This window comes from Phacochoerus africanus, chromosome 11, assembly GCF_016906955.1.
Source record: "Phacochoerus africanus isolate WHEZ1 chromosome 11, ROS_Pafr_v1, whole genome shotgun sequence".
NCBI classification, from domain to species: Eukaryota; Metazoa; Chordata; class Mammalia; order Artiodactyla; family Suidae; genus Phacochoerus; species Phacochoerus africanus.
Genome location: NC_062554.1, coordinates 74,718,661 through 74,740,044, shown reverse-complemented (window position 1 = coordinate 74,740,044; position 21,384 = coordinate 74,718,661). Strand labels below are relative to the sequence as shown.

The following is a 21,384-nucleotide window of genomic DNA, read 5'->3' as shown; positions in this document are numbered from 1 at the left end:
TACAGCTCTGTTTAGACCCCTAGCCTGGGAACCTCCATATAAGCTGTGGGTATGACCCTAAAAAGCAAAAAAATAAACAAATTAAAAAAATGAGATGCCAAACGTGTGGGATGAGGGAACTGCAAATGTTTAAAAACCTTTAGATCAGACACAACTTAGAATAGATTTACAAGGAGATCCTGCTGAGTAGCTTTGAGAACTTTGTCTAGATACTCATGTTGCAACAGAACAAACGGTGGGGGAAAAAAATGTAACTGTAATGTATACATGTAAGGATAATTTAATCCCCTTGCTGTACAGTGGGGGAAAAAAAAAAAAAACCTTTAGAGGTTATAGGAGGGAAATGTGTTGAAGCACATGAAGTACACTGGTATCTATTCCCAGGCCAATCTGTAGATCAAAAGCAATCATCCTCTATGGCCCAAGACTCAATTTTACTATAAAGAAGGCTCTGGACTCTAACATAAACTTCTGCTTTGTATGTCTGCCACACTGACGGCATTAGCTGGTCTGTGCCCCCAAATGAAACAATGAGGCAGGATGGCAGGACTGATATAGACTGAAAACTAAAGGGCACATGGTCATGTGGTAAGCAGAGGTCTCCTTGGGATTAAGTACCAAGTTAGTGTTCCAGGGTATGATGTGGCCACTATAGCTGGTAAGACCCAGGACACCCAGTAGTTTTGAATTCAGCTCTGAAGTAAATTCATCTTGCAATGAATGTCTTGCAGCTACTCCTGCAAAATCAACTTGCCAGGCTGTCTTAGCTGTAGACCACTATACATTTGGTGCCCAGCAAGATACCTGGCCTGGGAGTTCCCGTCATGGTGCAGTGGAAACAATCTGACTAGTATCCATGAGGGATCCATGCAGGTTCCATCCCTGGCCTTGCTCAGTGGGTTATGGATCCAGCGTTGCCATGATCTGTGATGTAGCTCACAGATGCAGCTTGGATTCCGCGTTGCTGTGGCTGTGGTGTAGGCTGGAGCTGTAGCTCTGATTCAACCCCTAGTCTGGGTACTTCCATATGCTGCTGGTGTGGCCCCAAAAAGCATGAAAATAAATTAAAAAAAAATCTGGCCACTTGATAATCAAATGTGTGGGGCATGAGCACACCTCAAGGGGAAAGGGGGGCTTGCTTAACCACCATCACACTGAAACATCTAGTTTTCTTGTTCCCCTTTGATAACTTAGGATTTTCTTATCAGCATGTGAGAGTGTTCTTAAGGAACTCTCTGTCCTGCCACAATAAAAAGCTACACTAAACAGTACTTTTTGGCATCCCCCCCTAGAGAAACAATAAGATATGTTGGGAAGAGAATAAACAGGCTTTGGAATCTGGCCAACCTGCATTTGCAATCCAGCCCTTCTACTAACTGGCCTCATGTGGCCTTGATCAAGTGGCTTAATGTTTCCAATTATCCAATTTCTTGTTTGTCAAATGAAGATTAAAAAATGTCAGCCTGACAGGGATGTTGGGAAGATTCAATGAACCCTGAGTGTGAACAGGGTTAAGTACCCAGGGAATGGCAAGCAGTGGTAGGGCAGTCTGAGGTCCTGGAGTCCTCACTTGGTTGCAGCATGCATTCGTGTATGTCATACCTGTACCCAGGCACTCGAGCATGCCTCTGCTAGATGCCAAAATGCCAACAATGTCATGATAGCCAAAACATTTTTTCTTGACTGGCTGTAACAGGATTAATTCTGCCTTGCTTCCAATATATTTTAGCAAAGTGGCCCCTACACTTCACTGCTGCATTTGAACCAGTGAAACTTAATCTCTATTTAGTCGCAAAAACCTATTTTTTTTCTCTTGAAAACTGCATTTAGCACAAATGCATAAAACTTTGCATTAATTTTACTGGGCTCAATGTAAGCTCTCATATGCCTGCCCTTTATGGTGCTTATGACTCCTGGATTAAGCTTCTTAAGCAGAAACCTCCTCTAAACAAAGACTAAGGAGATGCTTTAGGAATATGTGGCTCCTCAGCTGGCACCTAAGCAGCGGTATCTATGTTACAACACAAGCTTTACTCTGACATTCTGGTGTCAGGCTTTGTGCAAAGAGGAAGCAAAGGAAATAAGTCCTGGATACTGATGAAGAGCTCCCAGTCAAGAGGAATCATTTCTTACATGGACAGGGGCAATGGTTTATAAATTTCTAGGAAATCAGAGTGAAATTAACTTTAGTTAATTCTCAAAAAAAAAGTGAACCCCAGAAGTTCACTGTCTCTGTAAAGTTCCCAAAAGAATATACTTTCTCACATTTTCTAGGGAATGTAGACGATGCAAAAGTTGCTGGTAAAAGGTATCCCTGATCAAGGGAACAATTATTTACATAGTATTTGAGATCCACAAAGTATTATGGGGAATTAGCTAGTTTCATTAAGGAAATAGAATACCAGATTTCAAAAGAGCTATGGTCTAGTTTGTTTCTGCCATATCATCCATATCTACCAATCAGATAGCCAATAAAATATGGCTACACTTTAGGTTTAAAAGAAATAACAACAGTTGACACGGAAGATGAGTAACAAATCCAAAAGACACAGAAAAGCTTGGCTTGTTTGCTTCTCATAGGGGACACTTAGAGTGAAACAGACCCGATTTTTGAATCCTACCTCTGCTATGTATTAAGTATGTCACTTAACTCAGTTTCAGCCTCTGTAAAATATGCATAATAATGTCTACTTCACAGGATTAACATAGGGATTAAAATAATGTAAGAAAAGAGCCTGGTATTCAACATAGGAAAATTAACCAATATAACTGTCCTACAGAGGAATAGAGCACCTATTCTTGTGCTTTTTGGCCCTCTGTCTTCTTTGGAGAAATGTCTATTTAGATCTTCTGCCTATTTTTGATTAGGTTGCTTGCTTTTTTGATATTGAGCTGTACGAGCTCTTTGTATATTGTTGGAGATTAATTCCTTGTTGGCCGCATGGTTTGCAAATATTTTCTCCCATTCTTTAGGTTGTCTTTTTGTTTTATTATTTCCTTTACGGTGCAAAATTTTTTAAGTTTAATTAGGTCCCACTTGTTTATTTTTATTTCCATTGCTCTAGGAGACATATCCAAAAAGATATTTCTGTGATTTATGTCAAAGAGTGTTCTGCCTATGTTTTCCTCGAAGAATTTTTAGAATCTTACATTGACGTCTTTGATCTCTTTGGAGTTTTTTTTTTTTTTTCTTCATGGCCACCTCCATGACATATGTAAGTTCCCAGGCCAGGGACTGAATCTGAGCTCAAGCTGCAACATACGCCACGGTGGTGGCAATGCCAGAGTCTTTAACCCACTATGCTGGGCTGGGGATCGAACTCCCACTTCCTCAGAGATCTGAGAAGCTGCAGTTGGATGCTTAATCCACTGCACCAAAACAGGAACTCCAATTTTGAGTTTATTTTCATGTGTGGTGTTAGAGAATGTTCTAATTTCTTTCGTTTACATGTAGCTGTTCAGTAATCCCAGAATCACTTATTGAAAAGACTGTCTTTTCTCCATTGTATATTCTTGCCTCCTTTGTTGTTGATTAACTGACGATAGGTGCAAAGGTTTATTTCTGGGCTTTCTATCCTGTTCCACTGATCCAAAAGGCACATGAAAACCTCCCTAATTATTAGGGAATGCAAAGCAAAATGACAATGGGGTATCACCCCACAACATAGACCAAAAAGTCTACATAAAATAAATGCTGGAAAGGGTATAGAGAATAAAGAACCCTCCTAAATTGTTGTTGGGAAATGTTAATTGGTACAGCCACTATGGAGAACAGTATGGAGAGTCTTTGAAAACTAAAAATAGAGCTACTATATGATCTTGCAAATCCACTCCTGGGCATATATCTGGAGAAAACCAAAATTTGAAAAAATACATGCACTCCAATGTTCATCACATTATTTCCAATAGCCAAGTCATTGATGCAACCTAAATATCCATTGACACATTAATGGATAAAGAAGATGTGATCCATATATACAATGGAATATTACTCAGCCATAAAAAAGAATGAAATAATGCCATTTGCAGCAACATGGATAGAACTAGAAATTATCATACTAAGTAAGCCAAAGACAAATATCATATGATATCACTTATACGTACAATCTAAAAAAAAAAAGATACAAATGAACTTATATACAAAACAGAAATAGACCAGCAGACATAGAAAACAAACTTATGGTCACCCAAGGGGAAAGATGGGGAGGAAGGATAAATTAGGAGGTTGGGATTAACATATACACACTACTATATAAAGAATAGATAACAAAGACCTACTGTATAGCACAGGGAACTATACTCTCTCTCTCTCTCTCTCTCTCTCTCTCTCTATATATATATATATATATATATATATATAACTGAATCACTTTGGTAAAATTAACACAGTATTATAATTCAACTATAGTTCAAAAGCAATAAATAAGCAAATAAATAAAGATCACCATAAAAGAAAGAAGAGTAGAGTCAAACTGCCTGGATTCAAATCCTGGCTTTACAGCTTATCAGCTTAAAATTTTTCAGGAAGTTGATATTCTAAGTGTCTTAATTTCCTCGCCTGTCAAACTGGATTACAAATAACCTCTAATTCATCAGATTTTTATGAGATTAAATAAATTAATACATAAGAAGTAGTTTAAAATGCAATGCCTGGGAGTTCCCGTCGTGGTGCAGTGGTTAATGAATCCGACTAGGAACCATGAGGTTGTGCGTTCGGTCTCTGCCCTTGCTCAGTGGGTTAACGATCCGGCGTTGCCGTGAGCTGTGGTGTAGGTTGCAGACGCGGCTCAGATCCCGCATTGCTGTGGCTCTGGCGTAGGCCGGTGGCTGCAGCTCCGATTGGACCCCTAGCCTGGGAACCTCCATATGCTGCGGGAGCGGCCCAAGAAATAGCTAAAAAGACAAAATAAAATAAAATAAAATAAAATGCCTGGTCAAGTGCTCAATATATTTTAGTAAATGTAACATTTAGCAAGGGCAGTGCAATATATTTAGTAGATATATTGAGCACTGCTAAAGTGCTCAGTATATTACTATCAACTTTTGTTTTATTTGATGGGGCAAAGTATAGGGAAAACAAGATGATGAGAGAGTACAATTAAGTTTGCAATGGATGTTTGTGACCTTTTCATCTGATGCTCTAAGGTGACAGAAAGAAATAAGGTAATCAGAGAGGATGAGTGGCTCATTGAGATAAATAAATGTTGATGAAGCCTGTGTACACCTTCTGTACTAAGAGATGTCACTAGGTTTAAAAACTTGGCATACATCTTATAAGACTGTCCTACATGGCCCTTCTGAGTATGAACAGGGCAGCAACCAGGCTGGGTCTCCAAGAATTACTTGACTCAGCGCTGGAGTCAAGGAAACACTCATTTATTAAATGCTGACGCTGGAAACAGTGTTTGGGGGAGTAGAAGGGGTGGGAAGAAAGTTCATAGAGCTCCCTCTTAGACATGAAACATGATGAGAGAAACACCTGGTAACTTCCTCTTGCCATCTTAGTTCATTAGAAACTAGGGAACAGGGACCGCCACTGCAGGCACTCTGCCCCATTTTCCTGTGGGTTGACTTATTTTCTCTGCCCATATCCTTAGTGATACCTACCTAATGGTGTACACCTTTAGTACCAAAAATGCTTCAGGACATGTTTTTGGTAGGAGAGGAGGAAAAGCTGGGTGTGGGGAAGGGCTGAAGCACACCCAGGGCTTTGCACAGCAGAGGCTCAGCAACCCTGACCTCTGAGGGGAGAGGAAGCAGGTGCATAGGCGCCTGAGGCCCGTCGGTGATAGGGAAGAAAAAGAGAAATGTGGAAGATATTTGGGGCTAAAACCTGGTCCCAGAGCTGAAAAGGCTGAAAAGAACATGCATTGGGCCCTCAACTGTATTATCTAAACATATCAATAACGATGGTAGGAGATTTTTAAAAGAAATGGCTCTGGGCATTGCATCCTCAAACCTTAAGATTGAGGGGTTGGTTCCTGTGACTCCTTGCTTCTTCGATGACTTAGTGGTAGGGGTATATGATTTTATTTTATCAAGAAACATAGAAGAGCAGAGTCTGGGTCCTTTTTTGCCATGCCAAAACTTTGGGAGAAAATCTGGCATTTTATATAATCAGAGAAATTATTAATCACATTCCCACTAGATACCCTCAGGATGCAACTTGAACTGAAAGCAAACTTCAAATTTACTGATTCCCACAATGAAAATGTGTACAGAGGCAGTCACCCATATCTGTGCTAATATTAGCCTATGATGTCTTCTGCAGTTACCATGCCTCACTGATACTTGTGCTCTCTGCTAATCTGGAATATTTGGAAGCAATTCTGCACACCCTGAACTACAGTAAATCTACAGTGCCCACTTAAAAGGCATTTCGGGCAAGAAAATGGCTGGCTACTTGATCTGCCCCTTAACCTAAACGTGGGAGTGGCTAGGATAACGAATAATTTTCCGTCTCTTGCATTTGGTTGAGTCTCTGATTTCCTAAGTAATTTCCTGTCCTGATCCTGGGTTTCTGTTCTCATTACAAGTCATGAGACTCCCGCACACTCAGTTCCCATCAGCGCCACCAGAATCACTGCCCCTACGATGACGACGCACAGATTTATAAGGCCAGGGCGGTGCGGGAGTGGGAGTGGGAGTGGGGGAAGGAGAGCCACGAGGCCCCGAAGGTGTTTACTAAAACACATCCCCCAGCCACACTTTTTTTTGCAGCAGCAGCAGTTAAGAAAAACTGGCACCTTCTGGCGTTGAGCGTTTAATTAATGCCTTGCTGGAAGTGCATTCGCTTCCCTCCACTTGGCGGGTAGCAACAGCATCTTTGAGCTTTGCAGACAGCTGAAAACATACTCCAACAGCATCCACTCCCCTCCCACTGCAGCTTCCCCCTCCCCCAGGGGCCGTCAGCTGGTGGCCCAGAGGGGTGCGGATTTCACTGCCGCGAGCCTTCTGCTCCCCATGCGAAACCCGAGGCGGGGCGCACTGGGACGCCTCTGCCAGTCCGCAAGGTGGGCAACAAGGTGATGACACCACGACTCTCTCCTCTGCCCTCGCCTCGCGGCTCTGCCAGAGGAGCTGCAGCAGGGGGCGGCCGCTGGGGAGCTCTGGCTGCTTTCGGGCGCCGCGGAGCACGCAGGAGCCCAAGATGCGGAGGGGACAAGGTCGGCTGCGGCGGCAGCAGCACTACCGCTGCCCCGCGGCTCCAGAGCCCAAGACCCCGGGGAGGGGAGGGCTGCGAAGGGGCGCGTAGGCGGCGGTCCGGAGCGCACTGACCCCCTCCCCCGCCGGCCCCCTTCCGTTTACCTGCACGCGGGCTGCCGCGGCGGAACTGGGTTCGCGAGAGCGGCGGCGGCGCGGGCGCCCGAGCGTTTCCCGAGGGCGGCGGGCCCGGCCACGCAGGATGTGCTGTCTCACGCTGCGCCGGCCGCTCAGCTCGAGCTCCTCCGGGACCTAGCACTTCCTTTCCCCAGCCTGCCACTGACAGCTCCCTGGGAGCACCCAGTCTGGGACTCGCCCCGCCCCTTGCCCACGCCCTCCACGCCCCGCGCTCCTCCTGCGGGAGGGCCCTCCGCACCCGGTCTCAGCCCGGAGCGAGTGGCGCTGGTCCAGAAGCGGATGAGAGCAAGGGACCTGGGGAGTCTCTCCATCTATCCCTATGCCACGGGTAGGACTCACCTAATTGGCTGCTAACGGAAGAGCTTTGGTATTTTGGGAGCTCCTGCTGACAGGCTAGCATGGAACAACTTTCACTCCCTGACAACTACTTAGGTTATTTAAATAGAAGTCAAAAAAGCTCAGATCCATCTGCTGCACACAAAGACTTATAGATTTATCCTTAGGTTTTCCCAGAAGAAAAAATATATATATTTAGCTTGACTCTACCACATTGCTTCTTAAAGTCCCAGCTTTTAAAAATTGGGCAACCTAATATTCTCCATATAAGTGAAACAAGTCGAAAAAAACCAAATACTGTATAATATCAGTAGTAGGTGGAAAAAAACACAACCAACTAGTGAATATAACAAAAAAGAAAGAGATTCACAGAACAAATTAGTGGTGGGGGGCAAGGAGTAGGGGATAAAGAGGTAGGAACTAGTATGTATAAAATAAGCTACAAGGATATGGTGTACAACATAGGGAATATAGTCAATTTTTATAATAAGTGTAAATGGAGTATACCTTTAAAAATGGTGAAAACCACTATACTGTACCTCTATAGTATATGGCATTGTATAAGCAGAACCCTTTGAGGCTTCCAGGGATACACCCCTCCTCCACATCCTCTCCTTTAGCTCCTCTCTGAAGTACCTAGATAACAGTACCTAATGCATTTTTCCTGAGTTGTTTTACAGATCCTAAAACTCCCAAGTGGAAGACATTAACTACTTGATGACTATGAGCATATAGCCCTTAGGCCTTCTGGAGCTTAAGGACTGATAATCTTAACCCTGTGACAAGGCTGTTACCTCAACATTAACCCATCAGAGAATTATGCATGACCTGATTGTGCATCCTGGGGCTCCTCTCCCTCACCTTGCCTTTAAAAACACTTTGCTGAAACCCACTGGAGAGTTCCAGCTGTTTCAGAGTGTTGATTGAGTACTAGACGACTAGGATGGCGCCTTACAATAGATGGCTGAGCTTTCCCTCACCACAACCCCGTGTCAGTAGATTGGCTTTATTATGCCATGGCAAAGAGACCCAAGTTTGTATGTCAACTATACCTCAATAGAAAAAAAAAAAAAGGAACATATGAGAAAGAAAAAAAAATTTATTAAACAATCTAGGTAACCATTCTTAGACTCTCCCAAAGCTGTCATAACAGCCAAGTTTTAAGGCCCAGAAATGGAGTCTGGGATTCTAATCAGTGCAAGTTTGGCACCATTTTTAGGTAAGCTTTTCATCATGTTTCTTGGATATCTATGGGGTCGTTGTACACATTAGAATGAAAGTGGAGTTCCCCTCGTGGCGCAGTGGTTAACGAATCCGACTAGGAACCATGAGGTTGCGGATTGGGTCCCTGCGCTTGCTCAGTGGGTTAATGATCCTGCGTTGCCATGAGCTGTGGTGTAGGTTGCAGACGCTGCTCGGATCCCGCGTTGCTGTGGCTCTGGCGTAGGCCAGTGGCTGCAGCTCCGATTCAACCCCTAGCCTGGGAACCTCCATATGCCGCAGGGAGCAGCCCAAGAAATAGCAAAAAGACAAAAAAAAAAGAATGAAAGTGGAGAGCAAGGACTGAATCTTATTCATTGCAGTATCCCCAATACCTACAACAGTATGAATTTATTTAATTGACAAGTACTACAGTAATCTCAAAATAAATACAGATCTGATTGAAAATACAATATCATACTTATCTATAAAAATGACCTTCCTTGTTCCAGTTTTGCCTCTGAAAAATAATTGTGAACATAAGTATGGTTAAAAAAGAGAGAGGTAAAATGTCTTCGGATAAAAAGGGATTCGAGATATTCCAGAAGAAAAATTCTATGAAACAAATACTTGCCACTGCCACGTATTGGATACTTAATATACGTCAAACTCTACATATATTTTCCTTTTAAATTTTTCAGTTGTAGCATATACAATGTCATGCCCATAAAAAAGGTATTTGAGTCTCAAAGAAGTTAACTACCTTGCGTGAATTCCACAGCTATTGAGTGATTTACCTGAGATTAGAAACCTGGTCCACCTAACTTCAGAGCTTATCCATTCCCACCTGGTAATACCATCTCTCAGGGGTTGCTGAATGACTACTACCTGCAAAGCATTGTGCTCGGAGTTTCAGATGGTCCAAAACTGAGGAGAATATAACCCCTTTTTACAAGTAAATTTAAAATCCAGTTGAAGGTGGAAGGAGAGGATGGAAATATATAATTTCCATAAGGAAATGGCCAAAGCAGTACAATGTGTTAAAGAGAACTCAAATAAGAGCCCAGCTTGTAGGAGTGGGGAAGAAGGTAACAGGAAATTAGAATTATAAACATGGCTAATATTTGCAATGGATAAATAAAGTTTTTAATAGTAGAAATGAAGAAGGCAGAACATTTTCTGGTATAAACAAAGCTCCAAAGAAGGGAAAGTACTATGTGCACTTAGCAAACGTTGAGTGGGCTGGTTTGGGGGACCATAACAGACTCCTAAGGGAGCAGATTTACGCCTTTACAAATGCTGCAGAGCAGACAGTGGAGCACCACCATTACAGATGTTTGAGAAGGAAATATCACTTGGGAAGAGTCATCCGAGGGTATCTGTGGGTTGCGGTTGGAACGGGCAAAGGGTGAAGAAACCAGTTCGAGGTTCATTGTAAGAATCCAGGATTAAGAAAGCCTGAATTTGTCAGGCTGTATTCATCATGAAAAGCTTGAAATACCTGCCTGGCACAAATAAGTCCTCTGTAAAAAGCAGTTATAATTATTTTTTATCATGTACTTAGGCATAGAACAGACATAGGGTGTGGGACTGGAAATGAATATGAAATAAATGGTCTCTGTATTCTAGAGACTCAAAATCTGAAGACAAAGCAAATTATCAAGCAGACTAAAACAAGTAGATTAGTTAAAGACATTTGCCATGAGAGATGGAGAAGGAGAAAATGCATTCCCAATTGGGAATTCTCGTGATCTGGAAGGTCTTGTTGAAGAGGTTCTGGGTATCAGTGTATAACTGGACACATATTCTGACATATGGCAACATGCACTTAGAATGAGGTTAGAAAACGGGCAGAAAAAGAGGCATAGATCCTATGTTTCTTTATGGATCTTAATTTTTTAGAGCATTCTAGGTTTACAAAAAACGTGCAGAAAGCACAGAGTGTTTCCATATATCCCTTGCAAATTATCAACTGCTCATTGCAAGTAACCTATTTCACCTCTTCATGTAGCTATCACTTCAAATCTGAAAGAAGGTCTTCAAGGACAGATTAAATGGCTGCCACAACATATACTGGGCAAACTCCTAACTTGCTATAGGCATTAGGAGGGTACTTTAGAGCCTCTCAGAGTAACAATGGTGTTAGGCTAAGCTCCCCTATTCTGGAGTCAGACTCTGCATGTGAACTTTACCACTTACTACGGCCTTTGTATATTTGCACACATTACTAGACTCCTCTAAGATGCAAGTCATCTAGAAGGTAAAAAGGGGCAATACTACTACTTGTCATGCGTTATATTTCAATGAGTTAATCCATGTGAAGCCCTTGGCACAGCATCTAGCAATTAAAAATGCTCAATAAATTTTAGCTATAGTTAGCTATAATTAATCCAGCCTGCATGAAAAGTTCAAAAAGTAGAACCCTCTAAATTCAGTGTCCAGGAGTTCCCGTTGTGGCGCAGCAGTTAACGAATCTGACTAGGAACCATGAGGTTGCGGGTTCGATCCCTGGCCTTGCTCGGTGGGTTAAGGATCCAGCGTTGCCATGAGCTGTGGTGTAGGTTGCAGACGCGGCTCGAATTCTGAGTTGCTGTGGCTCTGGTGTGGGCCGGCGGCTACAGCTCTGATTCGACCCCTAGCCTGGGAACCTCCATATGCTGCAGGGAGTGGCCCAAGAAATAGCTAAAAAAAAAAAAAGACAAAAAATAATTAAAAAATAAAAAATAAATTCAGTGTCCAGTCTTGACATTACCAGACTTGAGGGGTCACTCAGACCTTGGGGTCACTACTAGCTTTCAAGATAGAGATTCGTTTGCCTTTGTGGACCTGCCATTCATTAGAGCTGAATACAGGCTGGCCCTGCTGCTGGCTCCCTTGTCTGACTTGCTTTCTGAGGGTGCCGCTTCACACAGGTTGCAGCAGAACTTTCATACACCAGATCCCCTCACATCTACCTGAGAATCTCCTCTGGAAATTACTGCGCAGTTCATTATATCTTGGTTGCAAAAAATAAACTGAAAATTCACCTCAGTAGTTCAAAAGCTGTGAAACCACAGGAAAGAAATGTGAGCCAGAATTAGCTATTAAAATGAAAGGTGCCCACAGAAGAGGAAAAAAAATGCTTGAAAATGTTCTCTAGTTAGGATGACATGTGCTCTACATTATGCTCAGAATAAAAATCTGTGAGGTGGGAGTTCCCATCGTGGCACAGTGGTTAACAAATCCGACTAGGAACCATGAGGTTGCGGGTTTGGTCCCTGCCCTTGCTCAGTGGGTTGACGATCCGGCGTTGCTGTGAGCTGTGGTGTGGGTTGCAGACGCGGCTTGGATCGCGCGTTGCTGTGGCTCTGGCTAGGCCAGTGGCTGCAGCTCCGATTCGACCCCTAGCCTGGGAGCCTCCATATGCCACAGAAGCGGCCCAAAGAAATAGCAAAAAAAAAAAAAAATCTGTGAGGAAACTAATTTAAACCACTGCCCAATGTCACAGTTTTGTATAGGATATATATTGGGTGGGATATATTTTATGTATTATTTATTACATGACTGAAGTTGGTCTTTGCAAAATCAAAACAATAATAGATGTCCCCAAACAGGTGTTAATAGTGTCTGAAGATTTATTAGAAATCAAGGAGTGACTTATGGGAAAATCAATGATTCCAACATCTAAAGCAATTCCTGCTTTTTGTCTTCTGGACACTTTTCATTAAGGACGTTTGCCTGTGTTTCATACAGTAAGTGCAAAGACTCTGTAATAAATACACTCACACATAAAATTTGCCTTCAATTTTGGAAGAACGAATTCAGAGGTTATCTACTATATAGTTTTAGATTTCTCTAAATGCTTTTGAATGGCTTCCAAATACAACTCTAATTATACTATAATTAGCTGTGTTTATAATTACATTATAATCACTCATATTTCTACCTCCTTCACTTTTGCCACCATGTGTCTTTGCCCCTCCTTCCCCTTATATTTCCTTCCATCGGCTTTTCTTTCAAGGATGATGCTAAGCCAAAATGCATATGTTTTTAGCAATAATAAAATGAACCATGAAAACATCTATACAGTAAAAGGAAAAATATTTGGATCTTAAAAAAAATTACTTTCCTGGAGTTCCCTTAGTGGCTCAGTGGTTAATGAATCTGACTAGAAACCATGAGGTTGCGGGTTCGATCCCTGGCCTTGCTCAGTGGGTTAAGGATCCGGCGTTGCCGTGAGCTGTGGTGTAGATTGCAGGTGTGACTCGGATCCCGCGTTGCTGTGACTCTGGTGTAGGCCGGTGGCTACAGCTCCGATTTAGACCCCTAGCCTGGGAACCTCCATATGCCGCGGGAGCAGCCCTAGAAATGGCAAAAAGACAAAAAAAAAATTACTTTCTTAAAAAATCACTTTAAAATTATAGGGGGGGAAATGATTATAAAATATAAATTATTTGTGTCATTTTAAATTCACATTTTATCAGTGTCTAAATATAAATCTTTATTTGTCCCAGATGTGAAATCAGTATCTCTATCTTTCTTTGTGTTCTGCCTCATTATTTGTTATTTCAAATTTTTATTTCTAGGAATCAAATAAACCTACCTTGCCAAAAGAAATTAAACCACATTGTTGGTAAATTACTTCTCTAGATTATTTCCTAGAAACATATTTTCACAGTTTTTGTAATTGCTCCTTGTAAAGACTGATCCTCATAGCTCTCCCAACACTTTAAAAAAGTCATCTTTTTTTAAATAAACAAGTATTTATACATCAATACTGTGGGCATGCCTTTAAACAGCAAGTCTGAGCCCCCTCTTTTTTTTTCCAAAGTTGTTGTTGTTGTTGTTGCTATTTTAGGGTGGTACCCATGGCATACAGACGTTCCCAGGCTAGGCTTTGAATTGAAGCTACAAGTCCCAGCCTATGCCACAGGCATAGCAACGCCAGATCTGAGCCTATGACCTACACCACAGCTCACGACACCATATGGACCCTAGTCGAGTTCATTAACTGCTGAGCCATGGAGGGAACGCCCTGAGCACTTTTTTTTAATGGTGCTTCATTATTTGTTATTTCTCATGTGCTAACTTTTAATATTATTTGACTGTTTGAGAAGTGAAATCTAAATACATATTTTAGAATACAAATTTTGTATAGTACATTTCTCACTCTTCCTTCACATGCTTACTTCATTACAGAGTTATACTCTAAGAAGAATTATAAAAGAGTTTATATAAAACATAAATTTCTAGGATTAAAAGCATGGATAAATCAGAAATATTACATTCAAGTCAAGAGCATAGGCTCTGGAGTCAGGCACACCTGGATTAAAGCTAGTGCCTGTGACTCACTAGCTGTGTGATTTTGTACAAATTGCTTAAACCCTTTAAGCCTCAATATCTTCACCTGTATAGTGGGCATAACAATGCCCATTTCTTAATATTACAATAAGAATTAAATGAAAAAAATGCTTATAAAGAACTTAGTATAATGATCAGCACCAAGTAAACACTAAATTAATGTTAGACATTATTTATTATGTGAATGTGCATAGAAAAAACTGAAAAGTTACACAAAAATGTTAATAGTGGATATTTTGAGTGAAAAGACTGTGGACATTTTTTTTCTTTGCTTTAAGTTTATCCTTACTTTCAAAATGTTCTATGATGAATACACATTATGTTCTACAACAAGCCTGTTAGATGCCAGGTATAGTCCAGTAACACCATTAAGTCACTCAAAAATAATAGAGGTTTATATAGTAACCTTCTTCCTTTTGAAATTCCCTAAAGATAATCTAAGTCCTATCACCTGGCACTGGTTATGGTACACAATTTACCTTCTTTTGTTGTTCTCCTTTTGGCTGCACCCATGGCATGTGGAAGGGACTGAACCCAAGCCACAGCAGCAACCAGAGCCCTGCAGTGATGAGACAGGATCTTTAACCCATTGCACCACAAGAGGACTGTCTATGGTAGGTACACAATTTAGACATTAGAAACCATAAGCTGTGGATACATGAAGTGCTATACCTTTTCGCTAGAAAAGGGGAAAAGGGGACAGGATAAGGGTGGAATGAGGATGAATGAAGATGTTTGTGCCCTCTTACTTCCTGGGTAAATAATCTACTATCCTGTTCTTTGCTTCCTGCACACCACTTCTAGCACATGCCACTTAGACAGTGGTTGTGTGCTCTGGTTCTATTGAGATGTAGTGAGCTGTGAAGGATCTTATAATGATGTGTTCCAGTCTTCTCTGGAACTGAAAATAAATGTCACCCTTGCCTATCCTCCAGGGGGGTGTCCCTCATGGCAGGGATGATAGGATAAAGCCATGTGGCCAATGGTGCCCTGTGACCTTCAGGTCCTTACTCTCCTACATTTGTTATGTATTCAGATGAAGTTCTTTGTGGAGGGTAGGTATGTTGGAGGAGGTCATTGAGAGGACATGACTGCCTATAAAGAAGAAAGGGGGACAATCCAGCAACAGTACGTTCCTTATCCCCTCCCTGTCCTTGCAATGTACACTTTTCTCAGTGTTCCTGCAGTGGGGGCCATTCAAGGATTCAGCCTTGAAAGAGCAATGTACTGTTGAGGCCATCTAGACTGAATAGGTGACTGAACCCAGTTAAAGGTTCTACATAAACTTTTCAGATTCTGTCTGGTGGAGGTGGATTCTAACTTGCAGCTGCCAAGGCAAGCTTCCTATGTAAGTTCCCTTGCTTATTAAAACTGTACCTGCCAATCTGGAGTGGCCTCTTTCTCTGGTCTCTCCTTGCTCTTCACGTTTGAGGGCCTAACTGTAAAATATAAGTTTAAATAGCTTATGGGAAGATAGAGAAAGAAAGAGATCATCTTCCATTTAAGTTTTAATTGGAAAACTAAATTAATGTTAGAAAGCCTATCATGTTTTAATGCTCTTCTACAAGAACAAGATCTCGAGGTTCACTTGGAACATGTCTTTGCCTCTTGCTTGTGTCTATCCTATTTTGAAAGACTTTCAAATAGATATTTTGAAGTGAACTCTTTATTGTTGTAAGTATGGATGTATGTGTATTCAAATTTTAAATAAGTCTGAGGTTGATAAAATGGTTCATAAATATTTTAAGAAGTTAGCTCTACATCCATTTGTCATTGGGTCTTGGGGTCTTTTTATCTGTTTTTCTTTCCTTACTTTGCATGAAACTATTAAATAATAGTAGTGAATAAACTTTTTTTTTTTTTTTTTTTTAGGGCTGCACCTGTGGCATATGAAAGTTCCCAGGCTAGGGGTTGAATCAGAGCTGCAGTTTCTGGCCTACACCACTGCCACAGCAATGCCAGATAGGAGCCATATCTGTGATCCACACCATAGCTCAAGGCAATGTTGGATCCTTAACCCACTGACCGAGGCCAGGGATCAAATCCACTTCCTCATGGATACTAGTTGGGTTCATAACCTGATGAGCCACAACAGGGACTCTGTGAATAAACTTTTTTTTTTCAGAGTATTTTAAAAATTAAACTTCAACTTTTCACCTTTTGTTAGTTAAATTATATTTAACACTCTCTTTTTAAAATTTTTTTCTTTTAAGGTTTTCTTACCATATGGACTAAAAGTGATAGAAGATAAAATATCATAAGCTGCCTAAAGCTGTAGGTTTTCCATTATTTTTGACATTCTCAATATTACATCATTCTTAAGTCAAACTTTCCCCCTCACTAGAGGCTTAGGTTGATGGAGATAAATTGCTGAACTATTCAAATAGTTTCATAACATTCCAACTTGTCAAATATGAATAAGGTCATACAAGAGCATGTTAAATGGGATGATTAGCCATCAAGAGTCTGAGATTTTTAAAAAAATTTTTCTTTACAAAGAAATATGTGTATTTTGAGAAAAATATTTTTGAAATACTTCAGGTCAAAAAATTAATAAGCATCTGAGTTCTGTTCAACAAAGCCAACAAGTAAGAATATATTTCATGTTTCATTTCTATAGTAGAGTGGAGGAAAGAGAACATTCCAAAAAGAAGTTGGAAATTTTGCAGAAGTTCCAAAGCATCGTAAATAAAGAAAACCAAAGAAAAAATAAAGACAGGGAGTCCCATAAACTCTGAGATTAGCCCTTGTGTAAGATAAAGTACCCTGTCTCTTATTATTTCAAACACTTCTGTATGTTGGATCCATGCTAATTGGCTTACTAATGGTTTTTAAAGATTCCCATCTCCTTTGGGAAGCAGACCATTTGCTTTTATTTTCAAACATCAATGTTCATCATTAAGGATTTATTTTCCAATGGAATTCCAGTTTTATCCATGTGCAAAGAATTAACTTGGAGTTGACACATTCACAAAACTAAAAATGTCCTATTCACAAATTTGCTTGAAATACAGCCTCAGTGGTCCTTTGAATTTCACATTTCTTTAGATTTCCTTTTTTTCCCCCCTGTGTGAAATCCTCCACAGACATTTCACACCACAATGCCTAAGGTCAGAATCAGATCTATATTTTGAGCCATTTTATCCAAATCAGATATAGATTTTTGTTCTACAAATATTCTATCAGGCATCATTAATGGATGAACATTATTTAAGCCTGGAAAAAAGTTGAGGAAATCAGTATTTTAACCACTATTCATAATTTGCCCATTATTCCTTAAACCTTTGCATATTCTGTAAAACAGCATTCAAGGGTAGTGGAAAAAAGAGCAAGGGAGACCATTTTTATTGGTTGAAACATCAGCATCAAAGCAATATCAGTGGGAGTTCCTGCTGTGGCACAGTGGGCTAATGATCCGGCTTGTCTCTGTAGAAGCGCCAGTTGGTTTCCCGGCCTGGCATGGTGGGTTAAGAATCTGGCGTTGCTGCAGCCATGGCGTAGGTCCTGCTTGGATTCCATCCTTGGCCTGGGAACTTCTATACGCCTTGAGAGTGGCTGAGAAAAAAAAAAAGCAATTTCAGTGTATTTTATGGTTTATGGATATGAGCCATTCATATACCTCAAGTGCTGGAGAAAAGAGGCAGTTCTGAAAGACTAAAAAGACAGTCCAGCTTGGTTTCAGTAAATCACGATTTTGATCCTTTTGTCAGTATGTGTTCTTCTGCTATGACAGCTGACATTCAGTAATTATTTTCCAAGCACCTACTATCCCTGGGCACCAGGGACACAGCATCCTACTATGTGCTAGTCTCTTCCTCATGTGTTAGACTTCATCATCATCACCCCATGGATGATGCCTGGGAAACTGAGACTCAAAGAGGGTAAATAATTTGCTCGAGCTCTCACAGCATGTAAAGAGTAAACCCAGGACCCTAAATCTGGATGTTTGACGCCAGAATCCAGGTGCTTCCCTTGCTTTACAACCTCCGTGTCCCTTATTTGAGGTTTTATCAAGACTGCTAAAACTGGATACTTGCATGTAGATATCTTAAAATTAGAATTTGGGCCAGGGTGTCTAATGAGATAAATACCCACTTAACCTTGGACAAGTTACTTAAGCTCTCTGTGCCTTGGGTTTATTTGTCAAATAAGGATATGAACAGTACCTACTTCACTGGGCAGCCTGAGAATTTAGTGAGTCAGCATGAAACAAGAGTTAGAAAAACATCATATACATATTGAACTCTATTATTAAATCTTGGGCACTGTTTATTATTTAGAATTGTGTTCTTATAGATTTTCATTTCTACACAGATATTTGGAGTTTCTTTTGCCTTGTTTTGTTTTTAATTCTCTATTTCTGATATTGGAGGATGGTAAGACAAAATTGTAGCAGCTGTTCAGCTACTAGTGTTAAAGGAAGAAAGCTGCACAAAAAGGCAATGGGAAAACATAATTACTTCAGGAGTCATTAAAAGAAAGGGAAAATAGAAGAATAATATCCCATGTCAGAAGGAGAGTTTCTAAAAGGCACCCTATAGTAACACACACACACACACACACACACACACACACACACACACACACACACACGGATGCACATCCTAATTATTGTGTCTATAGAATACAAAACCTGGGGAGTTGATGGCACAAATCTGAACATTAAATCCAAGAAAATAAATATGAGCGGCTGGTTAAAATAAGCAGGATATAATAACACACTCACATCTTCGGAGGCCTCCCTTGTGCTCATTCCCAGTTATTTCCTCCCTGCCACCTGCTCCTGTTGCTGAGGCAGCCATAATCAGGGCTGTGGTTAGCTGGGTCTCCGACCTCCCACTACCACATCTATATGCCTCCTGTACTCAACCTCTCTCCCCCATCTAACCCCACCCCTTGCTGCACACTGGCCCTTCGAAGGCTATCAGACACAAATGCTGAAATTTGTTATTCCTACCAATGGTGGTATTCAAGATCATGGTCAGCCCTGCAAACAATGTCTACGGATTCTTTTGTAAGAAAGAAAAACATCAACTCTGGCTGCAATTGCACAAGACTGGTTATGAATAATTAACCATTGAAAAGACAATGGACAATGTGCTCAGTCTCTAGAAGCAGTGGAAAATGAAACCATTAAAAATGACCTCTTAGGATAGTTAGTACTTTTAACTTCACTCTACATTTTTTTTTCATTTTTCATTTTTGTCATTTTTGTCATAAGCTTTGACTTTTCTCTGGCAAGTTTTGATCTTTCTCTTTCAGGTTTTTAAACATGGGGGCCTTTTCTTTCTGTGAGAGAGGTGTGTGTGTGTGTGTGTGTGTGTGTGTGTGTGTGTGCGCGTGACACACGCCCTCCATATGCAAGTGCACTTGGCTAGGGTAGGTAGAAAGACATTGACACTCTAATACATATTTTTGAGCACATTTTTGAGATCTTGGCCAGGTCACTTCCTCACTGAAAGCACTATATTTCTTTTAACAATTCCAGAAGCCAGGTTATATAATTTTTAAAAAAATAAAGTATAGTTGATTTATAATGTTGTGTTAGTTCCTGGTATGAAGCAAAGTGTTTCAGTTTATGTACATAGTATATGTATATACTATATACATATGTATACTCTTATGCATATAGTATATATATATTATTTTTCAGATTCTTTTCCATTGTAGGTTATTACAAGATATTGAATATAGTTCCATTTATACAGTAGGAACTTGTTTATCTATGTTATATATATAGCAGTGTGTATGTCTGTTAATCCCAAGCTCCTAATTTATTCCTCCCCAGTTTATATAATTTGATGATTCTATTTGATAAAAACGGTTCTCATGGTTCATAGAGGTACTAAGCATCCCTACTCAGTTTCTGACTATAAAAATTTTTAATGCCTTTATTAAACTGAAAAAAATTAAATCCATCATTTGATTACTACTTTACAAAATAAAAGACCAGAGGTAAGTAAAATTCCCACCTGCCAAGTCCTTCTATTTTTTACTAAATTTTGTGTTATAAGCTTGGTCAAAGACTGAGGCAGTAAGAACAAATGGTTCCAAATACTGTGGTTTAAAGACAATGGAGGTATATTAAGCTCATGTTGTAACCTTGCAGTGAGCCCCCCAGACTGTGGGACCTAGATAGCCCTGTTGCTTTGTCAGAGCAGGTTTTCTTTCTTTTTCTTTTTGGTCTTTTTAGGGCCGCACCCATGGCACATGGAGGTTCCCAGGCTAGGGGTCAAATCGGAGCTCTGGCCACTGGTCTGCACCACAGCCACAGTAACGCAGGATCTGAGCTGCATCTACAACCTACACCACAGCTCATGGCAACACAGGATCCTTAACCCACTAAGCGAGGCCAGGGATCGGACCTGCGTCCTCATGAGTGCTAGTCAGATTCATCTCCACTGAGCCACGATGGGAACTCCAGAGAGGGTTTTCACAGCAGAGTAGAAGCTGAGTCACAGTGAGGGGTATATAGCTTGCAGGAAGCGAGAACCCACTGCCTTATGGCACAGATGCTGAAAGAGCACTCGTCACATCTATACACACTTCACTGGCAAGAATTCAGTCAGATAACCTCACCTTGCTGAACAAGCAGCAGGGAAATGTAGTCCCTAGTTGAGCCCCCTGGAGCCCAGCCACAAGTCTGTTACATAGAAAGGGAGATTGGAGTTTGGGGGACACTCAGCTGTCTCTGTCACATCCTCTGTTTCTAAATCTAGACTTGGGTAAAGTTCTATATATTATAGATCATATTTTTTTTTAAATTTAAAAATAGAATCAAATAAATGTTTTGAAAAATAATAATAACAAGTGTAGGTTGTAGGATGACAGAAGGCATATAAACAACTAATCTCACATACTCTCAAGGGTATGTGTGTTTCGTATCTTCTGGAGGATATTTGGTAATTATCCCAATACAACTTCTCTAATAGTGGGAGTAGAGGTAATACAGTCAATTATCATTATCACTATTTTGTCTTTTTAGGGCCACACCAGCAGTATATGGAAGCTCCCAGGCTAGGGGTCAAATCGGAGCTGCAGCTGCTGGCCTGCACCACAGCTACAACAACAACAGCTCTAAGCTGCATCTGTGACCTACACCACACCTCATGGCAACACCAGCTCCTTAACCACCTGAGCGAGGCCAGGGATCGAACCTGTGTCCTC

At 40.9% G+C, this 21,384-nt stretch overlaps 1 protein-coding gene across 2 annotated transcripts in view; it reads right to left on the bottom strand.

Annotated features, from left to right (window-relative positions):
- The window catches only part of DYNC1I1 (dynein cytoplasmic 1 intermediate chain 1), a 353,847-nt gene extending 346,337 nt beyond the window's left edge, over positions 1-7,510 (bottom strand). For both annotated transcript variants that reach the window (XM_047752950.1, XM_047752951.1), the window contains exon 1: positions 7,309-7,510. The gene's annotated coding sequence lies outside the window, so the exon portion shown is untranslated. The remainder of the gene's footprint in view (positions 1-7,308) is intronic.
- Positions 7,511-21,384: the final 13,874 nt, after the last annotated feature.